This window comes from Homarus americanus, unplaced genomic scaffold (assembly GCF_018991925.1).
Source record: "Homarus americanus isolate GMGI-L3 unplaced genomic scaffold, GMGI_Hamer_2.0 scaffold23578, whole genome shotgun sequence".
In the NCBI taxonomy this organism is placed as follows: Eukaryota; Metazoa; Arthropoda; class Malacostraca; order Decapoda; family Nephropidae; genus Homarus; species Homarus americanus.
In genome coordinates, this window is record NW_024733231.1 from 1,288,838 (window position 1) to 1,294,837 (window position 6,000).

Here is a 6,000-nt window from a genome sequence, read left to right on the forward strand (position 1 = left end):
AACCATTTATGTAGTAATTTTGTCAACTATATATATATATCTGAGACGAATTACACTGTCACCCACGTCTTCCTCAGCTGGCCACACACAGCCACGTCGTCTTCAGTTGGCCACACACAGCCACGTCGTCTTCAGTTGGCCACACACAGCCACGTCGTCTTCAGTTGGCCACACACAGCCACATCATCTTCAGTTGGCCACACACAGCCACATCATCTTCAGTTGGCCACACACAGCCACATCGTCTTCAGTTGGCCACACACAGCCACATCATCCTCAGCAGTGAAACGTGGTAGTTGTAGTGGAGGAGAAGCCAGAGTGGTGTGGTGAAGGTTAATTCTATGGCGCGGGAAGGTTTAAGAATATCTGAAGAAAAAATAGTATGGATAACGGGTGAGTAGGAACTTTTTGGGGTGGATGGGCGTGGGCGGGGGGGAGAGGTCACTGGGTGTACTGAGGAGTGGCTTCCTCAGAATTAAATGGTAGGATCTAAGGACATTTCTATTTAGCTGGTAAATAAAAGGTGTGGCTTGTATCTAGGGGGAGAAGGTGAAGGTCACAGGGTGCACGAGGGATCAATCCCCGTCGTCATCATAGGTATACTTACTGTACTGTTGGAAAAATTACGTCATGTATGATTTCTTTTACACTGTACAGTTTCGATATTGTTTTTGGATGTCATTATAGTTATTGACACTTTAGTCAGTCATGTTTACGCTTAGGTTTTCTTACTGTCTTATCGTGAGTTACGTTAGAATTATTTCATTAGGGACTGATAAGATTATTATTTTAGGGAGCGTAGTGGAGGTGAGGTGAGGTCAAAGTAGGCGCAGGCGCGGGGCGGGTCACTGAGGACGAACCCATCACTCCCGCCCGTTGGGAAGTTCTCTTTAGGCCCGCGCCCCAACCTCCGCCGCCTCCTTCCACCACTACGGACTCCCTCCTTGGCTGCACACTGGTGTTCCGAGGCTTTGTTCATCTTGTCAACATGTCCAAGTGATGGGCGAGAGATAATATTTGTGATGGGCGCGGCAGACAGGTACTGTAGACACGGTCGCCCACTCACTAACATAGTACATTGTTACAAAGTACTGTACAGTGTATTATGAATAGTAAAGAAGTACTGTGTACATCTCTTAGCTGACAGTACTCGAAGTTACGATTTTCTTTAGAATATCCTGCTGACATCTGATGCGAGATTTTGTTAGGGCTGGTGACGCTGCGACCAGCTGGGGGAGAGATGAGTTGGGGTCGCTGCTCGGTATCTGATGATCTCTACCAATCTGTTATGATTAAGTAATGTAATACCATTTCCTTCCAAAATCAGGGTAACATATATCCCACAGCACAGCTCCCTGGAGCTTAGTTTAACTTATTAAGCTTAGCCAAAGTTCACTGCTAATAGTTTAATCCAAGTGCGCCCAACTATCCGAACATTTGCTTAATCTTGAATATCAAACCTAATCCAACTTAACTCAAAGTTAATAAGATTATAACAGATTTAACCTCGTTGATCCGACTGCTACCTTACGTCACAGTAACTCACCTATCATGTGGATTTATTAACCTTTATAAAATAACTTGAGTAACATACAACAATTTCCTTGAAAATACAAATGTATGTTTATATAAGTTGTCTTAAACATGTGAAATGTAAATATTACTGTAATTATTTTGACTGATCTTGGCTCAGCTTCAGGCATTACTGTGAGGCGTGATGACACAACAGTTCACAGTTGTTGGAACATGTTTATATCTTCTGCAGTTATTAATATGGACGCTGTCAGTATATGATAATTTAGACTAATTACAGGTCGTCTAAACGTGCTCAAGAAATTCAGATAGTTAGCGAGTGATCACGTCCCACACTTGTTTCCTCTCAAGTATTACCCAACTGTAACTGATGTGTGTTGACACTGTTCCCTACATATGTGTTCTGACACGGTGCTTCCTACATATGTGTTCTAACACGGTGCTTCCTACATATGTGTTCTGACACGGTATGCCCTACATATGTGCCTCACAGTACGATTTAATCACATAAACACTGACGCTATGACACACTGGACCTTAGCTCCTCTTAACGCTGAGTCAACCAACTGTTGTCCATCTCGATGTTCTTCTTTTTCTTTAAATGACTAAATTTTCTGACGTACTTTTAAATTAATAGTAATTTTAGTGTGCGAGTTAATATACACATTTTCTCCTGAAGGTGGATATTAATCACTTAAAGACCATTATATTTATAGGGGAGTATTGATCACGGAACTCTTCAACATTTATATTTTATCACAGTTTTTTCTTCAATAATAAAACACCCTTGGCATACCTCACCCTTCTGTCTTGATGCTCTTCTGTACGTCTTCTCCCCACATACTTGTCTTCACACTACTGTATCCGTCTCTCAACTTCCTCGACACACAGTATTCAAAATCTGTAATTACCTGCTCAGAAAAGGAACTTATAGTAAATACAACTAGCGTGAGAGAATATGATCCAGATTTTGGATTACATCATTAATTTATACAAAAAAATAGAAGAAAAAATCCCCAAATAAAGACAATCTCCTTTATCACACTTAAGGGTCATTGTAGCGATCCACAGGTGGCGCGGAACGGGTTATGAGAGAGAGAGAGAGAGAGAGAGAGAGAGAGAGAGAGAGAGAGAGAGAGACTTAACATTTTCTATGGGTCTACGATTCAGTGTTATGCTATCTTTAAACCACTGAACTGAATTTCCATACCATAGACACACACACACACACACACACACACACACACACACACACACACACACACACACACACACACACACACACACACACACACACACACCTTTGAACCTCAGGTATAACCCATTTAGAGAATGATGTCCCTAATTACATAATTAATAATTTATGATTACCTGCTTTTCATTAAGTGACAGAGTGTGACCTGAATTTACTACTGCTGCTAAGTTATACAAATTAAAGCGAGTAAAATGAATTTAATTTCGAGATAATAATTAACAGCATATAATCCTTAACATTAGGGAATGCTGTGTGTTTTTGTTCAAATTTTAGAATGATAATAATTTTCAAGTTTTATCAGCAACACCGTGTTCACTACAGTCATAATATCCATCATGCTTATCGACAATAGTTGAGAACGGGAGAACATACTGCAGTAATACCTATAGAGCATCTAGTTATGTCTAGGGTGCAGTAGGTTATGCCTTATCGTTGTAACCCAGCCGAGAGGAGGAGGTTCAGCAGACGTGAAGTTGAGTTTGAGATTTTTTTTATTGTTCGGATGAGAGTTTCTCCTTCACTTATTATGGCATGGTGACATTTACAAAACATCACTAAATACAATTAAAACTTCTCCTAGTGGTTCACTCCTTCTGAATCACCTGCCCCGTCACGCCCCTTTATAAAACTGGTCTGTAAATTGAGTCGAACATCCTTACTTTAACTCACCTAAATTTAACAGGAAGAACACAACAACACCTAAGATACATCAGGTTGTGAGATGCATTCTACTGCGTCGTTAATTCCCTGTTAATAATGGCTGAAGAATGTGATACTGACAACCTGATGTAATTCATTATACTCGTTCCTCCCCGTGGTGAAACTGAGGCACTGGAATGAGTCTATGAACCTACTTACCATTACTGTCATCTGGTGAAGGGTGTGGTTTTTTATCTCATTTGGGGTCGATACTGCTTCAGTTTAGGAGGAAGAGAACGTTTGACCCCGACTGTACAGATTATACATTAATGTAAATAATATGATTACTTGTTGTGTACGAATAGTTTCCCTGGAGTTAAGAATATATTCTTTAAAAAAATCTCACTAGAAAAATAATTACCATTTAATGGGTGCTACTATAGCGTGCGGCCTACAAATATATCTTTAACCTAACCTCAACTAACCTAACCTAACCTAACCTAAATATCTTGTTGATGGGGTTTTGTGTCGTATCATATTTTCTTGTTTCAGCTTTTGTTCTACAGTACATCATAAGTTACATCAAGTGGAAGGAGAATAATACAGTTTTGTGTTTCTAGGACTTAACCCAAATGTTTTTATTATACCAATTTGGTGGAATAACTGGAAAGGTGTAAACTGGTCCACCACCCAACAAAATAGGGTCGTTTTGTCCACCACCCAACATAATGCGGTCGTCCAACAAAATAGGGTCGTCTGGTCCACCACCCAACAAAATAGGATCGTCTGGTCCACCACCTAACAAAATAGGGTCGTCTGGTCCACCACCCAACAAAGTAGGATCGTCTGTCCACCACCCAACAAAATAGGGTCGTCCTGTTGTTATATTATATTCTTGGTTGGTTAAGATTAGATATGTAAGAGTCTTCTTTAAGCATTAACATTATTTTACTCGCGTAGTTCATTAGACTCACCGTGGCATATTGAAGCTCTCAACACCTCCACCACCCCCACCACCTCCATCACCCCATCACCCACCACCTCCACCACCTCCACTCACCCACCACCTCCACCACCACCTCCCACCACCCCCACCACTCCACCACCCCATCATCTCCATCACCTCCACCACCTCCATCACCTCCACCACCTCCATCACCTCCATCATCTCCACCACCTCCACCACCCCACCACCTCCATCACCCCCCATCACCTCCATCACCTCCATCACCCCATCGCCTCCACCTCACCCCCATCACCTCCACCACCTCCATCACCTCCACCACCTCCATCACCTCCACCACCTCCACCACCTCCATCACCCACCACCCACCTTCCATTACCCCCATCGCCTCCACCACCTCCACCACCTCCATCACCTCTATACCACTTTTAATGCATTTTAGAATTTGTTTTTCTTTGTAAAATTCCTTCTCTAAAAAGATTAATTAAGTGTTAATTAAACGCATAAGCATCTAGTGCTGTGATGCCTCGAAGGAACAATGAGTATTTTTGTCAGTAGTTTTTCATTATTATCGTATATATATATCTTTTTAATCTCTCATATAAAGTAAATGTATATTTTCTTAACCTTTATCTTTATCTCTTTTGTACATAAATATTTTTTTTTATAAATATTAAATTGGTTTGTTCTTCTGTAGATATAATTAATTTGTTATTTTTGTTGATGTACTCGGTGTGTGTGTGTGTGTGTGTGTGTGTGTGTGTGTAACCTTGCTATGTTTGTTCCTTTGTGTTTAAGTATAACAAACTGAACACTAGGTTAACACCGAGGAGTGTTGTGTGGTGTCTGAGCACTGGTCTCCCGTTAACGAAGCTGTATGGCAAGTTAGAGTTACACCAAATACCTGTATCCTGTTGTGGCCAGTGTTGTCGGGTTAGGTTAGGTTAACATTAGGATGGGCAGGTTAGGTTAGGTTAGCGTTGAGGTGGTTAGGTTAGCGTTAAGGTGGTTAACGGTTGGTTAAGTTAGGTTTGGTTAGGGTTAACCTTGAGGTGATATAAGCTAGCGGGGCAAACCTTCAGGTAGTCCTTCCAAATAATGCAGAGAGAGAGAGAGAGAGAGAGAGAGAGAGAGAGAGAGAGAGAGGAGGGGGGGATTCATGACCTGTCCCACTAAACGACGGGTACAATGGACTCTGACAGGAGGTAAGGTAGGGAGTGAGGGTGCCCCTGGGCGTCGCCGGCCACCCACCCTTGTAGTGAGGTATTGATTGTTGTCCACCTCCCTCCCCTCCGTACTTGTCTCACCTCCATTAATCTTACCTGTGTGGAGGTGTTGCTTAACCTCTCTGGGGTGATAACGTGACCTGCTTTGGTTATCAACTGACTCAGGTTTGTCACGTGACTTGTTATCACCTGCCCGTGACCTGTTGTTGAGTTATCAGCTGACTAGCTACTACTTGATAAAGGGATGTTACTTGGTATAAGGTTCTTGTTACATGATATCAAGTTGTTACTTGATAGAGAGGGGTGAGGCGGCCGCTTCCTTCCTGCCCTAAAGGTCGCTGGCTCACGCCCGGGTCACTTGGTGCACTCAACTGTGATTAGTG